Below are 19,858 nucleotides of genomic sequence, written 5' to 3'. Positions count from 1 at the left end.
TTCTTTTGATTTTTAGCAAGTTTATGTCTTAATCAAAAACCTTTGTTTAATATCTTTCATAGTTAAGCTTGGTTAACGAAAGGATTAAATAACATTTCCCTGTGGATCGACCTCTTACTTCTACTTTAACTACGAGTTAGTTAGGTTGTTGTTCGAGCTTTATAAATATTGTTTGTTTTAGGTTAGGTAGAACTAACGACACCTACTTAGCTTCGGATAAAATGGTGTCATTGTCGGGGAAATGGCTAACCATTTAATCTTTTTCTTAGGTAAACTTAACTAGCAAACTTTAAAACACCAAAAATATTTTCTTCTTTTTGTGTCTACTTGTCTTAATATGGCGGACATGAACATCTATTACGAACTTCAAGTGACGTATGCAGCCCGCCGGAGAGAACAAGAGGTAAGAGAATTTAATAAGCTTAAAAGTGAAGTAAATGAACTAACCTCTCTTGTTCAAGTTGTGCTTACTGAATAGATACAAGTTTCGCGTGGTCCTGAATGCGAGCACTACCCAATTTGGAACGAGCCCGACCAAACTCCATCATCGATGTCGTATTCTTCTACCAATTTAGGTAGTTCCTAAAAAAATTTAGTTCATGAACTTTATGACTACTCTTATAAGTTTGTGCAGGAACATTCTTATCTTTCTAAAAAACCATCAAGTTTCCAGCAGAATGGGTTTTATTCCGGGCACGAAGTTAAAGCCAACGTTCAAAATCTATGTGACCTTGTTGCCTAGATTACCGATTCGGTTAGGAGAATCGGGGAGTCTTGGGAAGATACATTATCAGAGAATACTGAGTTAAGCGGTGGAGGAATTCACATCGACAATCTAGTAGAGTTGCCAATTTTTCGAAATTCCTATCAAGGTAAGACGTTGGATATTAGAAACATGTGAACTTGCTAATGGCTTTTCTGATTGTGAGCAAGATTCAATTGAGTTTCATCTGGAATCTCAAACCCTCATGCCAGTCAAGATTCATCAAATGCCTAAGCTTGCACACTCCATGCTTACATCAGAGAACCATTCAGAGTCTTCCATCGTCTATGATGTTGAAGTCGATCTAATTAAGGAGTTTCCTTCGACCAACAATGAAGATGTTTATTCCATGTCATATTCAGAACAAGTAAGTAGGGATAAGTATGAGCCCGCACCACACCTTAAGGAATCTCAGGTAAAACAGTTAGAGGCTTCCAAGCCTATAATCGTACTTTGTCCTGGAATTTCATGAATTTTCGATTATTGCTAGTATTTTCCTTATGAGTCTGAGTCTGTTGTTGAGTCTTTTTTTTTCTTTCGACACTTTTGGGTCATTTAAGTCATTTGATTCTTTTTTTTTCCTCTTTTTTTATCAAATATTAGAAAATCCAAATTCGACCTGTTTGGTTCTCGTAAAAGGATGAGTTCTCTTATAGCCCTTCCATGCTATATAGATTCATCCAAGAGATGACCGGATAAATATGAGAATTTTTATATACCTTGAAAAGCATAAAAGACAGGTCACATCAAGCAATTGATGTTAAAAATTTGCCTTTCCTGGAGGTAGCCAGGTGTAAAAAATAAAACAACTTTTACTTGTTTTCTTTATTAGATTTCTAAGTTTAGAAAATTTTAGACTAACTTTCTTATTTTTCTTGTAGCTTTTCCTTTCTTTTCTTTTTCTTTTATTTATTTTTTTGTAAGAACAACAAAAATGAAAGAAAAAAAAGCAAAAAAGCTGATGCAGGGAAAAAACAAAAACAAACAAAGAAAATTTTCTACCACCATGCACGAAATTAGGGGAGTTTTCTGTTCCCTTTTTTTTTTTTTTTTTTTGTCTTCTCACTCATATTTTAGTTTTATAAACATTGAGGACAATGTTTAGTTTTTAAGTTGGGGGTGGGAATACATTGCATGTTCTTAACATTTTTTTAGGGTTGTTAAAAATGAGCCTTACAAAAAATTTTGCTTTATTTTCTCTATTATCTCTATTATCTTTGCATCTAGGACCCATGAGCACCTAAGCTCGGGTTATGTGGATTTTAAGATCTTGATGAAATATATCTCAATTAAGCTCTATTACATTCCCGTGGCATTCTTTTTTATTCTCTTAAGAAACACAATATCATTATCTTGGCATCATTTTTCCTTTTTAAATGACTCATTTTTGCTTTCAATGCATGATTCATCTAAGTATGTTCATTCATTCAAGAATAACATTCACTTTGTTTGTCATGATCATTTGTTTTTCTCAATCTTTTGATTCTTATCAATGAACTTTGATGACACATTCTCTCAAGCAATGATACAAATAAATTTTAAACTTCTTAAAATCTTTTCTTACAAAATTTGAAACTCATTTTTCAAAAGAAACTTTCTTTTCCTTTTAACTTCATAAAAAATTGAATATTTAGTCTTTAAATTTATTTAGAATCTCAAACTCTTAGAAATGTCATATCTACTTAATTTTCTTTGTTACTTGATAGAACAAACTTTGGTCTAAGAACAATTATCTTATTTTAGAGGCAAGTTTAAACATAGAGGAATAAAAAAGGCCTAGTATATATATAAAAAAAATGCTAGCACAAAAAAAAAAGTTAATTCTCCAATTTATCATAACCTTCACTAACGTGTGTGTGCATAGATAGAGGTGAAAAGAGCTACCTCTGTCGTGTTATTAGGGCCCGTGAGAAAAAAGCGATAGGTTCCCTGCAGTGTGAGTGTGAAAGCTATCCCTCTAGGTAAAAGAAATGTCATTTATGTTTTGTGTGTATGAGTTTTTTTTTTTTTAAAATGCACCCTTATATTAGAATCGTCTCTATCCAATGCAAGTTAGGTATATCATAGACAAATAACCACCCAGTGTAGGCAAAGAGGAATTGAGAGTTGGATATAGCCTAGTTTTAGCCTTTAAATAAACTAAAATTAAGTAGTCTTGTCTTTTATGGCTTTACAAGAAAAAGAAGTTTTCTTTTAAAAAATAGGCTTCAATTATTTGTTAGAAAAATTTTAAATGTTTAAATGTCCATTTGTATCATTCGTTTGCTTGATTGTTGAAAAGAGAGATATGAATCAATTTTTTGAATAACCCACATGAACATATTAACATTTTTGAATGAGTTCTCTGAATGAATGCACGATTGATATTCATGTTTTTGCTTGAATGTATGCTCTAGTTTAGACTTGCTCGGGACAACCAAGAGTTAAGTTGGCAATATTCACATGACCTAGTCTAAACATATCAAGAGACTCGGCTATGTAAGCAGAATTAGAAGCATTTGCATTCATCATATTTGTAACAGGGATAGTATTCAGTATAAAAAAATCATAAGCAAGATATCTCTTACCAACAAAGTCTCCATTTTTTATGAGGACAACCTTGTCAGTTTCTAGGACAACCTTAAGACCAGCCCGATTCAACAGACTCCTAGACACCAAGTTTCTACATGAGGAGGGTACATACAATACATTACTTAGGGATAAAGTTTATTCAGAGGTTAATTTTAAAAGCACCACAGATAGAATGCATGATATAGAACCTATAAGAAGTGAGAGATGGAGAATTGAGAAAAGTTTTGATCCTGATTTTTTAACTACTTTTTTTAGTTGAGATGCCAAATGATATAGATGTTAGTTTACATATATGTATCTAATAGATAAGGATCCTAAAACTTAGCAAGAAGCCTTAAGTTCTATAGACTCTAGCTTATGAAAGGAAGCTATTAAGAGTGAACTGGATTCTTTAATCATAAATCAAACTTGAAACTTAGTATATCTTTCAAAAAAAATAAGTGCAAGTGGATTTTCAAAAGGAAAATGAGGCCAGATGGTTCAATTGAAAGATACAAGGCTAGATCGGTAACAATAGGGTATACACAAAAACAAGGTATTGACTACTTTGACAAGTATTCCTCTGTAACAAAAATAACTACTATTAGAGCCTTGATTGCACCAGCTGCTATCCACGGGCTTCTAATTCACCAAATGGATGTAAAAATAACATTCCTTACTGGTGATTTAGAAAAAGAAATCTATATGGTACAGCCTGGAGGATTTACAGTAGTCGATTAGGAAAACAAAGTATGTAAATTAAAAAAATCTCTTTATGGTCTTAAACAAGTTCCCTATAAATGGTATGAAAAATTCAATGATACTTCGATAAACATGGGTTTAAGGTAAACACCTCACATACGTGTGTTTATTCAAAGTTGTTTAGAGCTGAGTGTGTGATTATATATTTGTATGTTGATGATATGCTCATCTTTGGAACAAATATAGAGACAGTACGTAATACCAAATTGTTATTATCTTCTATTTTGAAATGAAAGATTATGGGAAGCTGACGTAATACTTGGTATTAAGGTAAGAAAAACTAAAAATGGTTTTTCTCTGTGTCAATCACACTACTTTGAAAAATTACTAAAGAAGTTTGATTGTTTTGATGATCCTCCTACAAGAACTCCTTATGATGATAGTATAAGTCTTAAGAAAAATAAAGGTGATTATGTATCTCAGTCTGAATATGCAAAGATTATAGGTAGTGTTATGTTTTTAATGAACTATACTATACTTGATATTGCATATGTTTTGAGTAGATTGAGTAGACACAAAATCCTGATAAGGATCATTGGAGTGTTTTTCATCATCTGTTAATATATCTCAAGAAACCATGAACTATTGTTTGCAATTTAACAAATTCCTTGCTGTATTGGAAGGTTATTGTGATGCAAACTGGATATTTGATAATGACGAGGTCAGTTCTACAAGTAGATATGTATTCTCACTCGAATGAGGAGCAATATCATGGAAGTCTGCAAAACAGACTTATATAGCTAGATTCACTATGGAATCTGAATTTATTGCTCTAAAACTAGCAGGACAAGAGGTTGAATGGCTTAAAAGCCTACTGGGGATGTACCATTGTGAGGGGCATAGTACTAGTCTCTGTGCACTATGATTCACAGGTTGTCATAGGTATTGCCAAGAATAGTGTATATAATGGCAAAAGAAGACATATACATCTTAGATATGGAGCTGTGAATAATTGTTAAAATGAGGAATTATTTCCTTGGAATTTGTGAGGTCTGAGAAAATTTTGATTGATCATTTGACCAAATGCCTAGCAAGGAAAGTAATTTGAGAATCATTGGTAAACATGGGGCTTAAACCCCTATAGGATTCTATAGCCCTTTGTCTGGGTAGTCTATTACGGTAGACTTGATGGTCCATAGCCCTTTGTCTGGGTGGTTTGTTGCATAGACTTGATGGTCCATAGTTCATTATGTGAATGGTCCTAGAATGGACATGACGGATAATACTAAAACCTTTTAATGATCCATAGCCCTTTCTTTGGGTGATTCTGATATGGACTTGATGGATAATAATGAAATCTTCATAGCTCAGTATTTGAGTGGTCTGTCTTTGACAGACTTGATGAAGATGGTCCTGACACAAACTAAATGACTAAGTCTTCATGTCTCGGTTTAAGTGGTTTGTCTCTAACAAACTTGATGAAGCATCTAATGTGATAGTAAATGTATGGTTACCTTATATGAAAGAGTTTAAAGGTTTCTTTCTAGAGTTTTCATGATGACCCGAGGTTTATGTGTATGGCCATAATAAGCACACTTTATATCGTAGAATCAAGAAAAGAATTAGGAGAAAAACGTGTTGTGGGGTCTTAACCAATGTTATTGAAAGTTCAAGAGGTAACTCACTCTCTCTAACAAGGTTATTGCCCTACTTCACTATGCATCAATTCAGATCATTAGATATTGATGTTTAAGTTTGATCTCCTTTATTTTCTCATAACAGTTTTTTTTTTCCAAATAATCTTTTATACTATTTACTTATTAACTTTTCTGTAACAGTCATTTGTGGGGATTGTTGGAGATGACTTTTAGGCTTAGGCTCATAGGAAAAGTTAAGGGAAATGGGAAGTTTTGTCCTATATGGATAGATTTAAAATTGCCCAGAGGGTATAAATACTCGACATTCTAGATGAGAATCCAAAGTTTGTTGGTGGTGGAAGTATAACACTTTCACCACACACGTGTCGTGATCGAACAGGCAGGTTTGGGTTCGAGTTCGATACACTTACACGAAAAAGAACTAAATTTATTACTTGTTTTTTAAATAAAATTTTTATTAATATTTTGTTGACTATTCATTTTTTTACCGTTAACGGACCATTCGATTTGTGACTGTTCATTTTGTGACCGTTCGTCTTGTGACCGTTCGTTTATGACCATTTGTTTTATGATCGTTCGTGTCCTCCTCTCTAATGTTATTTAACACAGATCAGACCTAAGAAAGGAAACACAACAACTCAATTTTCTTCTACTTTCTTCTTCTGTTTTGAGCATTCTTCTCATCGGTTCTAGTCCATTTTCCGACGAGTGCACGTCTGAATTTGGAGACGTTAATCTTGGGGAGCAACCAACATAGCAATTAGCACCAAGGTTGAGCCATAATTGCTTTCAGGTCAGTGGTTTTTCCACACCGTAGCTACCTTTCGTGACATCTGTTCTAACATATGATACAAGATCAATAAAATTTCAAATGAAAACAACATTTGATAATTTACCGTCAAAACTCGTGACTCATGAAAAAGTTATTACATAGTTAATTTATGCATTGATCAAAATTGTGACTCAATATGGACTTGCGGAAACCCTAGCAATCAATTTTACACCTTATTCGAATCAAATATGGGTATCCGGATGTAGTTAAGTTGTTGAATGAAAATGAGATGGATATTATCGAAGTTTCCTTCTTTATTGAAAAGGCTACACATATAGTGCAAACTATTATGAATATTATAATAATAAATAAATGCAAATTACTTAATGTCCCAAAAGCCAAGTGTCACCCTTCATGTTGTCCATGTGCCTTATAATCATCCATGCTTGGTGTCCATATAAGTCTACATCCTACTTGACACTTTGCCTATAAATAGTGGCATTTGGTGGATTTTAAAACCACACACACATTAGGCAAATTCCATACAAATTGGAGAAAGTCGAGAATTTTGAGAATTTTCTCATTTCTTATTTTTGTTATTTTATTTTATTTTGTTATTTATATATTATGTTTTATTTATTTTATTATTATATTATGTTTTATTTTAATATTATATTTTATTACCATTCGTGTCCCTTTCTGCTCCTCAAATTCACAGCACGTTATTAGCACGAGCTCCTGTCGTTTTTCCCACTAAGGTAGGTTCTAAAGGTATGTCGATTTTTTCTCTTCATTATAATTAATAAATTTAATGTTATTTTGTATATTCAGTATCTATTAAATTTCTAACACAAGTACAATATTTTATGATGGTGCTGCCATGACAAATCTCACAAAATTAGAATTTGTCACCCTTGATATTAATGACAATAATTATTTGTCATGAGGAGACTATTAAAGAAGGAAATATGACATCCAGTCAGGACAAAGCAAAAGATATGATTTTCCTTCGTCATCATATCCACGAGGAATTGAAAACGGAGTATCTTACAATAAAAGATACTCGTATCTTGTGAAAAAATTTGAAAGAGAGGTATGATCATAAAAAATAATTGTTTTTCCTAAAACTCGTTATGAGTGGATACATTTGGTGTTAGAAGATACCAGCATGCAACAAAAGGATCGATATGAAGGAAATCTAAATCGAGATCTAGTGAGCGGAAGCGGATCGTTCCAAATTTCATTGTTAAAGAACTCAAACAATTACAGTCTAACGGAACAAATTATACATAAACAATAAATTACAATATGCTTCTTTAAATGAACAGATAAGGGATAGAGTATGTAAATCTTTGAATAACCTTTTTTTAAGTATCCCTTGATCATTTAGCAACTGGTTCAATAGCACGAACTCGAACGCAACGATCACAATTGAGTTCAACTCGATCCTCGACCCTCAAACAGAACTAGAACACCACCACAAGAATTACCTTAGTATTCTCGGTGTGAGAATCCAAGAGTTGTGAGCTCTGTGTGACTTTGGATAGAGGAACGAAGGAAGTAGACGGTCGAGTAAGTGGGAGATGGATGAAGTCTATCGTATAGACTAGATACTCGATCGTTTAGTAAGAAGAAGCCTACCGTATAGCCTTGCTACTCGATCGTGAAGCAATGAGTAAACGAATAATTATCGTATAGTAAACTCAAAACTCGATCGTATAGTCTCTCTATGCTATCGTTTAGTAAAACACTTTTACTCGATAGCCTTTCTGTGAGATCAATCCGATTGAATACATCAACTTCTGAATTTTGGAAAATCATTTTCTTTTTATCCCACAGTTACAAAAAAAAATTCTAATTACCTCCCACTCAATCCAGTTAAAGAAAAAGATTAACTAATTATCACATAATTAATATATTAATATATTATAAATAAATACAATAACTAACTTATCATATCATATTTATAACCTATAGTTTTAATATTTCATCATATGAAACATATAAACTATAGTTCTTTTTCTATTTTATGGTATTTAATATAAATCATATTTATATTAATTCCTCCAATTAATGTATCTAATACATTAAATCAATTATATTACATATAATTGAATCAATTTCATTATATTACATATAATAAATTTCTTCTTGTTAATTTGCACACTTCAAACTAACCCAAAATTTGATTCTCAACTTGAACCCATTGAGCTATCAAGGAGACCTTATGGACTTGTAGCTTGAAGCTCCAACAGTACGTGAATAATTGACTAAACTCTTTAATCAGGAGATCCATCATTCGTTAATTATTGGTCACTCCACTAAAGACCGACAGTTGCACTCTTCGCACTATAGATATATTTTTGTGTTCATTGGATATAACCAATCACTAGTGTGACGACCCTTCACAAATCGCTCGTAAGTATAGTTGGGCCAATTTACCGTTTTTTCCTTATAGTTACATCTAACTCCTTAAGTATCACAGATTCCTCTAATGAATAATAAATAATAGTCCTACTATGACTAAGTCCTTTCTTCCCAAGAGAGGGTGTGACCATTATGTTCAAGACTCAGAATCAGCCCTTAAGGGGTAATTTATCTACTTACCATTGCTTCGGGGAAGAAGGGAATTCTGTCTTGTGTAGCTGAGTTCCCAACTCCCCAATCAGACGAACCCCAAAATGGTAGGCTTGTTGAGTTGGCAATCTGGCCACTCTCACCCATACAAATCAAAGGACTGCCCTCATGAGCAAGAGTTCCCAACTCACTCAAGATTAAGGCCATGTCACCTATGGTCATCTTAGTGAAATGTAAGTCTCAATTATCAACAACGTTATATAAAGATACTAATCATCTCGTGGTCCGGTCTTATACAAACTCTTTGTATAGGATACCCCGCTCGCATGTCTCCACATGAATGGTCAAGATCAGACCATTTATGGTATTTTACAACACTTGTAACATCTACAAAGTGGGTCGTATCCGTAGTGTCACCAAGATAAGGTATCCCTCATTTATCCTTATACTATAGACCATTTAGGTTATTACTTAAGGCATGATCCATTTGTATATCTCCATATACATGCTTAAGATACATAAAATAACTTGGGATCTTAGTTTATTGGATTGATTAAATGCTTATAAAATAACATTTATTTTATTAATAACAATATGTTTACAGAGTGTTTACAAACTATGAGACTACCAGGAGAATTATGACACCAATCCCAAAATAATAAGCGTTCTAATTTAGTAATTTTAGCTATAAATTAAGTATGCTCATGAACTAATAAGAGAGTTTCAAGACATACCTTTGTAGAACCACTTGAATCTCGAATTCAGCTGCAAATCTTCTCCAAATCTTCTTGTGAACCATCTCAAAGCATTCTCTACTATTCTCTTGGAGCCTTAAATTGAGTTTTGGGAATCAAAATAAGCTTAAATAAAGGGAATTTGGAGAATAAGCTCACTGCTACAACTTGAAGAACACCTTCTTCAACCTCTCAAGTTTTCAGCAAAAACTCAACAAGTACATCAGTTTGCCTACTCGATTCTCAGACCGATCTCCTCTATTTATTGCAAGACCATCATACAAAATAGGTTGTTGCATGAGGAGTAGCTTATGAAGATTGACTCAATGAAAATAGTGGAAAATGAGTGAGCTCCTTGGTAGTGATGGTGGAGAAATCCAATTTTTTCCATTTTTGATGTTTTTAATTTTGTTTTACAAGTTTGATTTCCAAAATCAATTTTGTTTTCAAAATTTCAAAATTTTATTAATTTTACAAAATTAATTTAATAGTTAATTTTCTAATAAAATTAATAATAAATAATTAATCAAACAATTTAATTAATTATAATTAATTCAATATCAAATATTAAATTAATCTCAACACAAAACCCACCATCATGAATCCCTATTCATGAATTTAATATTTAAATCCTATTTAAATATTAATCAATTTTTCAATTCCGTTCAATTCCAAAATTAACACGTAACTATATCGCATATAATTACTAATTCACTTAATTATAATTTGAACGTTTCAAATTAACTTATCATGCTACTCTAAGGTTAATCCAGTTACGAGCTAATAGAGGGACCTCATGGACAGATAAATCACGAGCTTCAACGATCTGAGATTAATTGGCTAAACTCTTTACACCGAATTAACTCATATTCGTTAACTAATGGGTCACTCCAGCCCATAGTTGCACCCCTCTCACTATAGATATATTATGTCCACTCTATATAATCATGATTAGTAAGTTAACCCTTCACAAATTGTTCGTAATAACGACTGGGTCAAATGTTTGTTTTACCCCCGAGATTACCTTTGTTTCTTAAGTCCCACTGATCCTCTAATGAACAATTGGTTTGTGATCCGATCAACAAACCGAGTCCCTCTCGGGCCAATGAAAAAGTGGGGCCCCTTGTTTAAGACCCAGAGTCAGCACTTAAGGGAACAATCTCTCTACTATCCTTGAAAGCGAGTAGGAGTGAATTTCATCTTGCACCCTATGTCCCCAGCTATCTACCCTTTCTTACCTCTGAAATAGAGGTTTATTGAGCTGACGTTGTTGAGCAACCCGCACCTATGCAAATCTGAAGATGATCCCGAATAAACAATAGTTCATAGTTAGCTTATGGTTAAGGTCAAGTTACCTAGGTCATTGCTTTGAAATAGTCAGTCTTAAATAGTAAACAATGTTATAAAGTAAAAATGACTAATTTTGTGGTCCGATCTTGTACAAACCCATTGCACAGGACGCCCCCACTCCTCATATCATAACATGTACAAATTAGGATCACATCGTCAGTATCACTTTACAATTACAAAGTGGGCCACGTCCAATAGTGTTACCATATACTATAGATCATTTTGACTATTTACTCGAACCTGATCCACTTTTATGTCTCCACATAAAGTTCAAATACTCATGTAATAGTCATTGATATTTTAGATTATTGGATTTATTTCTAAAACGAAATAAGCAATTTATATATTCAATAACAACTTGTTGAATTTTCATGATGTGGCGGACTTCTTTGAATCTCCTAAAAAGAAGATTGACACAGTTGGTGGAAATCAAATGTTTCTTTTGACTTTGAGAATATTTAGACTTAGCGTTGTTTTTTTTAAAAAAAAAAAAAATTATCTTCATGTTTTTTAGTAACTTTTTTTATATTTTAAGTGTAGTTTTTCTTATTGTAATTATTTTCTTTCAATGAAGAAACATGAATCATTTTCATATGTTGGGTATCTAAAAAACGAGCAAAGAAATCTATGTCTGACAGACAGTGTAACTACACATACAATACTTACAAGTAAAAAAATATTTTTCCAAGCTAACAATATTGGAAGCAAAAGTCAACACGATATCAGGTTTTGCAAACATGATAGAAAGTTTTGGAAAAACAAATATTATTTTGTCTAGAGGAACAAAATTTACAATAGACAATGCATCGTTCTCTAGTCAATCAAAGAGAAATATTATAAGTTTTAAAGATATATGTTGCAATGGTTATTATATTGAGATTGATAGTAAGAGTTATGTGGAATATCTATATATCATATCCACGATCTCAAATGAAAAACGTATATTGGAAGAGTTGTCTGCTTTATCTTCTAGATTATATTATACTTATATACGAGTAATCGAAACATATGAACAATGAACTTGAAGTTCATGAAACCAGACATATTTACAATTTGGTATGACCAATTGGGTCATCCAAGATCTATAATGATGAGAAAAATTATTGAGAATTCAAAATGGACATCCATTGAAGAGACAGAAGATTCTTCAATCTAATGAATTATCATGTGATGCCTGCTCTCAAGAAAGATTAATAATTAGATCATCGTCAGCTAAAGTGGGGACTGAATCACCTACATTTTTAGAACGAATCCATGGTGATATATGTGAACCTATTAACCCACCAAGTGGATCATTTAGATGTTTTATGGTATTAATAGATGCATCCAGTAGATGGTCACGCATGTGTTGATTATCAAGTTGAAATCTTGTATTTGCAAGATTAATGGCTCAAATAATTAAGTTAAGAACACAATTTCCTGATAATATGACCATTCGTCTTGATAATATTAGTAAATTTACATCCAATTTTGATAATTATTTTATGTTAATTGGGATAAGTATTGAACATCCTATAGCTCATGTTCATACACAAAATGGTTCAGCAGAATCATTAATAAAATGTTTACAATTAATTGCAAGACCATTACTTATGAGAGCTAAGCTTCTTTCATCTGTATAGAGGTATGCTATTTTGCATGAAGCGTCACTTGTACACATTAGGCCAATAGCTTATCATAAGTACTCATCATTACAATTAGTTTATGGTCATGAGCCAAATTATTCCCATCTGATAATTTTTTGGATGTGCAGTATATGTTCCAATTGCTCCACCAGAATGCACTAAGATGGGTCCTGAAAGGAGGTTAAGAATATATGTTGGATATAATTCCCCATCAATTATTAAATATCTTGAACCCCTGACGGATGATATATTTATTACACGATTTGCTGATTATCATTTTAATGAGACAAATTTTCCAACATTAGGGGGAGAAATTAAGAAATTGGAAAAATAAATTGTATGGAATCCATTGTTGTCTCATTCAGATCCCGGTATATATCATTGTGAACTTGAAGTTCAAAAAGAATTCATTTTCAAAATATAGCAAATCAATTACCAGAGGTATTTATAGATGCAAAGAAAGTGACTAAGTCACATATACCAGTTGTAAATGTTCCATAAAAAAATTGATATCTCGACACAACAAGTTATCACCGATGAGTTTGAAACACGTTAAAATCGTGGTAGATCAGTGGGGTCCGAAGATAAAAATCCTAAAAATCGAAAAATAATTAATAGTGAAAAAGACTTGGTTGAGGATTTAAATACCATGAAGAAATCCTCGACATGACTAGTGAGGAAGGTGAAATACCTAAAGATAATAATGAGATTTCAATAAACTATGTCATGTCAGGAAAAAAATGGAATCGTATTAATGTAATTATTGACAACATTTTTACATATAATATTGCTCTTGATATTATATCTAAAAATGAGGACCCTAAACCAAAATCTATTGAAGAATGTTGACACAGAAAATATTGGCTTCAGTGGAAAGAAACAATCGATGCAGAATTAAACTCACTTTTAAAATGTCAGGATTTTTGACCAGTAGTATAAACACTAGAAGGTGTTAAACCTGTGGGATACAAATGGGTATTTGTAAGGAAAAGAAATGAAAATAATAAGGTCACAAAATATAAAGCAAGACTACTTACACAAGGTTTCTTATAAAGACCTGATATTGATTATGAAAAGACATATTCTACAGTGGTGGATGCAATTACACTAAGATATTTCATTGGCTTGACTATGTATAAAATTTTGGATACGCATCTTATGGATGTAGTCATTGTTGGATTTGATGCCTTAAATCTCGTAGGGTTCTATAGTTTGTAAATGTTATGTACAAACTTATTATTTATTTAACAAAATATATGATATTTTATTCCAATTTTCGTTGCATCAGTCACAAACCAATAAGCTAAATTTCATGGTTATCTCACAACTTAAACATGTATGTAGAGATATACGAATAGATCATGTTTTAAGTGATAACCTAAATGGTCTGTAGTAGACGAATAGGGTTGGATACCTTATCCCGGTTTTCGGACAACACATACAAAGAAACCCGCCAACTGTTAAGTAATTAGTGAAGGATCGCTCTCCCAATTCAAAGTTTTTTCCTAGAAGTTTCAACCTTGTTAACTATGACAATAGTCGCGACTAATCCCCAATTTCCACATATGGAGGGGTGAACTTCTCAACAAAAGAGGTTATTGCCATCATCATACTTTGGTTGGTTAAGGAGAAAACGTGTTGGCATACCATTTCTGAACCCAGTGACACTACGAGTATGACCCAGGGCTACAAGTGATGTGATTCTGATCATTCATGTGAAGATATGTGAGCGGGGATATTCTATACAAAGGAGTTTGTATAAGTTCGAACCACGAAATGAGTAGTCTCATTATATAACATCGTTTTTAATAGAGACTTCCATTTTATCAGGATGACCAACCCGAATCCTGAGTGAATTATGAACTTCTGTCTATGAAGGCAGTCCTTTGATTTGTATGAGTGAGAGTGGCCAGGTCTCTGACTCAACACGTGTACCATTTTGCGGATTTGTCTGATTGAGGAGCTGGGAACATGGTTACATAAGACAAAATCCACTCATTCCCCAATGTTTAGAAAAGTAGATAAATTGCTCCCTTGAGGGCTGATTCCAGGGCTTGAACATTGTGGCGCCACACCCTCTCCTGACATAAGAGGGGTATGTCATAGTGGGAATATGATTTATTGTGCGTTAGAGGAATCAGTAGTATTTGAGGAGTTAGATATAACTACAGGGGCGAAATAGTAATTTGGTCCACCTGTACTTACGAGCAATTTATGAAGGGTCGTCATACTGTGAATTGGTTATATCTAATGGACACATAAATATATATATATATAGTACAAAAAGTGCAGCTTCGGTCTTTAGTGGAGTGTTCAACAGTTAATGAATGATGAATAATTTAATCAAAGAGTTTCATTAATTATTCATGAACTGTTGGAGCTTCAAGCTACGGGTCCATGAGGTCTCCTCGGTAGCTCATCGGATTTTATGAGAATCAAGTTTTGGATTAATTTGAATTGTTCAAATTAATTGAGGGAGTTAATTATATATAATATAATTAAGTTTATGTAATTATATATGATATAACCACTATAATGTGTTTAATACATTATAATATAAAGAATTTATGAGAGGAATTAAATGTTTGAACATTATTCAAATGTTAAATATACGAATTAGATTCATATAATTAAAATTTAATGTAAATATGATTTATATTAAATATCATGAGATAGAGAAAAGAAACTATATGCTACATGTTATATATGATATAACATATGATTGCATAATATATAACAAGTTGGTTATTATATATTTTTATTATAATTTTAATTATGAATTAAGATTATTTATTAATTATTTTATTATTTAAATAAATTTCTAATTATCTAATTTTTAAAATAATTAAGGAACTCCCTCCCTACCTTTTTCTCTCCACCACTCACGTAAGAAGTGGTGGAGGGGTCTCTTTCATATACATGTAAAAAGACAGCAAAAAAAAGGGGTTATACACAGTTGTTTTTTCTCTGTAAAAAGTTTTTGGCTTATTAAGGTTTTTCCTCTCAAGAAAGAAAAATTCTTCCTTTTCCCTAAATCCCAAAACTCTCTAGAGCCCACACCTCCTAGATTCTCAACATAGAATACTGAGGACTCTTTCGTGGTTGTGTTTGTGGCACTCAATCTGAAGAACGTCTTCAAGGGTAAGGTTTCCTAACCTTTTTGGTTTATTTTTTGGCACGTTGTGTAATATTGTTTTTTCCCTAATGCATGTACTGTCAAATTTGTTTTTAAAAAACGATTGGGATTTGGAATGATCCACTTCCGTTGCAATTTTCTTCGCATGGGTTCTTTCAGTCACAACATATTTATATGAATCTATTGATAATGATATTTTTTTAAGAATCCCAGATAGATTTAAGGTACCTGAAACATGTACATAATATTCCCAGGAATGGTATTCAATAAAGTTACAGAGATTATTATATGGATTGAAACAATCAAGACGGATGTGGTACAATCGCCTGAGTAGATTTTTATTGAAAGAAAGATATCAAAAGAATTCTATATGTCCACATGTTTTTATAAATAAATCACAATCAGAATTTGCTATTATAACTGTATATGTTGATGACTTTAATATAATTGGAACTCCCGTAGAGCATTCAAAGGCAATAGAATATCTTAATAAATAATTTGAGATGAAAGATCTCGGAAAAACAAAATTTTACCTTGGTTTGCTAAATGCTGGCTGATTGAGCATTTAGCAAATGGAATATTTATTCATCAGTCAACTTATATAGGAAAAATTTTGAAAAGATTTTATATGGACAAAACACATCTATTAAATATTCGAACGAAAGTCCGTTCATTGGATATAAAGAAAGATATATTTCGACATCGAGAAGATAATTAAAAACTTTTTGATCCTAAAGTACCACATCTTAGTGCAATTGGTGCACTCATGTATCTCGCTAATAATACAAGACCAAATATTGCATTTTTAGTAAATTTATTAGCTAGATATAGTTATTCTTCTACAAAAAGAAATTGGAACAAAATTAAGCGTATACTTCATTATCTCCGAGGAACAATCGATATGAGTTTGTTTTATTCAAATAAATCAACTTTTGATCTAGTTGGTTATGCAGATTCTGCATATTTATCTAATCCACACAAAGCTATATCTCAAACAGATTATCTGTTCACATGTAGAGGAACTGCTACATCACGACGATCGGTGAAATAGACTATAATAACCACTTCCTCAATTAATGCTAAAATTCTTGCAATTCACAAGGCTAGTCGAGAATGTGTATGGCTAAGGTCAATGACTTAGCACATTCGTGAAACGTGTGGCTTGTCTTCTAATAAAAATCTTTCAACAATATTATATGAAGACAACACAACTCGCATAACCCAAATCGAAGGAGGATATATTAAAGGAGATAGAACAAAACATATTTCATCGAAGCTTTTATACACTCATGATCTCGAAGAAAATGACGACATCACTGTACAACAAATTTGTTCGAAGGATAATCTGGCAAACTTATTTACAAAGGCTAGTCGAGAATCTATATTCATTTCCGCTGCAATCCCCTTCACAGGGGTTCTTTCAGTCACAACATGCTTCTATGGATCTATTGATAATGATATTTTTGTGAGAATCCCATATGGATTTAAGGTACCTGAAACATATACATGATATTCACGAGAATGGTATTCAATAAAGTTACAGAGATTACTATATGGATTGAAACAATCAGGACGAATGTGGTACAATCGGTTGAGTGGATTTTTATTGAAATAAGGATTTAAAATAATCCAATATATCTACGTGCTTTTATAAATAAATCACAATAAGATTATTTTATTACAACTGTATATGTTAATGACTTGAATATAATTGGAACTCTATTTTTTTTTTTTTTTTTTTTTGCCTTTGGTTTGCAAATTGAGCATTTGGCAAATGAAATATTTATTCACCAGTCAACTTATACATGAAAATTTTTGAAAATATTTTATATGGACAAAGCATATCCATTAAATATTCTAATGGAAGTCCGTTCATTGGATATAAAGAAAGATATATTTCGACCTCGAGAAGATAATTAAGAGCTTCTTGGTCATGAAGTATCATATCTTAGTGCAATTGGTGCACTTATGTATCTCGCTAATAATATAATACCAGGTATTGCATTTTCAGTAAATTTATTAGCTAGATATAGTTATTATCCTACAAAAAGATATTGGAACGAAATTAAGCGTATACCCTATTATCTCCGAGGAACAATTAATATGAGTTTGTTCTATTCAGATAAATCAACTTTTGATCTAGCTGGTTATACAGATTCTGGATATTTATTTAGTCCACACAAAGCTAGATCTCAAACAAATTATATGTTCACATGTAGAGGAATTGCTATATCATGGTGATCAGTGAAATAGACTATAACGGCCACTTCCTTAATTAATGCTGAAATTTTTGTAATTCACAAGGCTAGTCGAGAATGTGTATGGCTAGGGTTAATGACTTAGCACATTCATGAAACGTGTGACTTGTCTTATAATAAAAATCTTCCAACAATATTATACGGAGACAACACAACTTGCATAGCCCAAATCAAATGAGGATATATTAAAGGAGACAAAACAAAACATATTTCATGAAGCTTTTATACACTCATGATCTTGAAGAAAATGACGATATCACTGTACAACAAATTTGTTCGAAGGATAAACTGACAGACTTATTTACAAAGGTATTACTAGCCACAACTTTTGAAAAATTGGTGCACAACATTGGAATGCGATGACTCAGAGATCTTAAGTGATGTTTTCATGAGGGGGAGTAAATATATTGTATTATTTTAGGAGTATATATTATATGAAATATATATTTTTTTTTCTTTACTAGAGTTTTTTTTCTCATTGGGTTTTTCCTAGTAAGGTTTTAATGAGACATATTTTATATATATATTGGCATCTAAGGGAGAGTATTATGAATATTATAATAATAAATAGATGTCAATTGCTTAGTGTCTCAAAAGCCACGTGTCAGTCACCCTCCATGTTGTCCACGTACCTTGTAATTATTCATGTTTGGTGTCCATGTAAGTGCACATCATACTTGCCACTTTGCCTATAAATAGTGGTATTTTGTGAATTTTAAAATCACACTCGTTGGGCAAATTCCATATAAATTGGAGAAAGCAGAGAAATTTGAAAATGTTCTCATTTCTTATTTTATTATTTTATTTTATCTATATATTATATTATATTTATTTTAATATTATATTTTATTACCATCCATATTTCCTTTGTGCTCCTCAAATTCACAACACAAACTTCTTGAAATATTTATTTTACCCACATTTGTTGGTCTCATAATGCTTTGACACATAACATTGCATCCAAGGCCTTGAACGAGAGAATGACTTCTACATCGTTCTCCGAATGGTTTTCTTTACTCTTATCTCAAGATGTATTTATTTATTTATTTCCTTTCTAAAAATTTGTTTCTTTGACATTATTTAAATTAGGGAGTATATCAAAACTTTTATAATGATTTTGATGGTTAATAGTGGGAAAATTACAACATTTAACTAAATTTAAGCGCAAGAATTTATGCAACATGATAGATTTTAAATCTATTTTTTTTCTAGATGGAGCAATATAAATTGTATCGTGAGTTATAAAAAGAAGGCTAAATGATATTAAATAACCCTGGACTTTTTTTTAATATTTAAAAAATATCTCTATATTTTCAAAAGTTACGATATTACCTCTAAACTTTCATCGATGTTATAAATTTGGTAGAATTATAGAAATCAAGAATTAAAACTACGTGGGATGACTTAAAACAATGTGGTGATTCAAATTTTCATTCTATGTCACTTATTACACCATTTCACATCTCAATTTTCATCCAAATTCAAACGAATTTCTACTCCAAGAACATTTTTGAAAACGTTCATAAAAATTTAAGGATAATATCCGCAACTTTTAAAAATATAAAAGTAGTTTTTAAACATATGACTAAGTTGAGGGTATTTTTTGTAATTTAACAATTAGTTTTTTTCATTTAGGATTGGTGGTGGGAGAAAATAAATAACCACAAAGATAATGGAAATCCAGAGCATCTAAACACCAAAGAAAAAATTAAAAAGAAAAGGAAAAGAAGAAG

This window comes from Benincasa hispida, chromosome 10, assembly GCF_027475165.1.
Source record: "Benincasa hispida cultivar pf3 chromosome 10, pf3_genome.v1.1, whole genome shotgun sequence".
Classification (NCBI taxonomy): domain Eukaryota; kingdom Viridiplantae; phylum Streptophyta; class Magnoliopsida; order Cucurbitales; family Cucurbitaceae; genus Benincasa; species Benincasa hispida.
The sequence above is the reverse complement of the archived record's forward strand: the minus strand, read 5'-3'. Positions refer to the sequence as shown.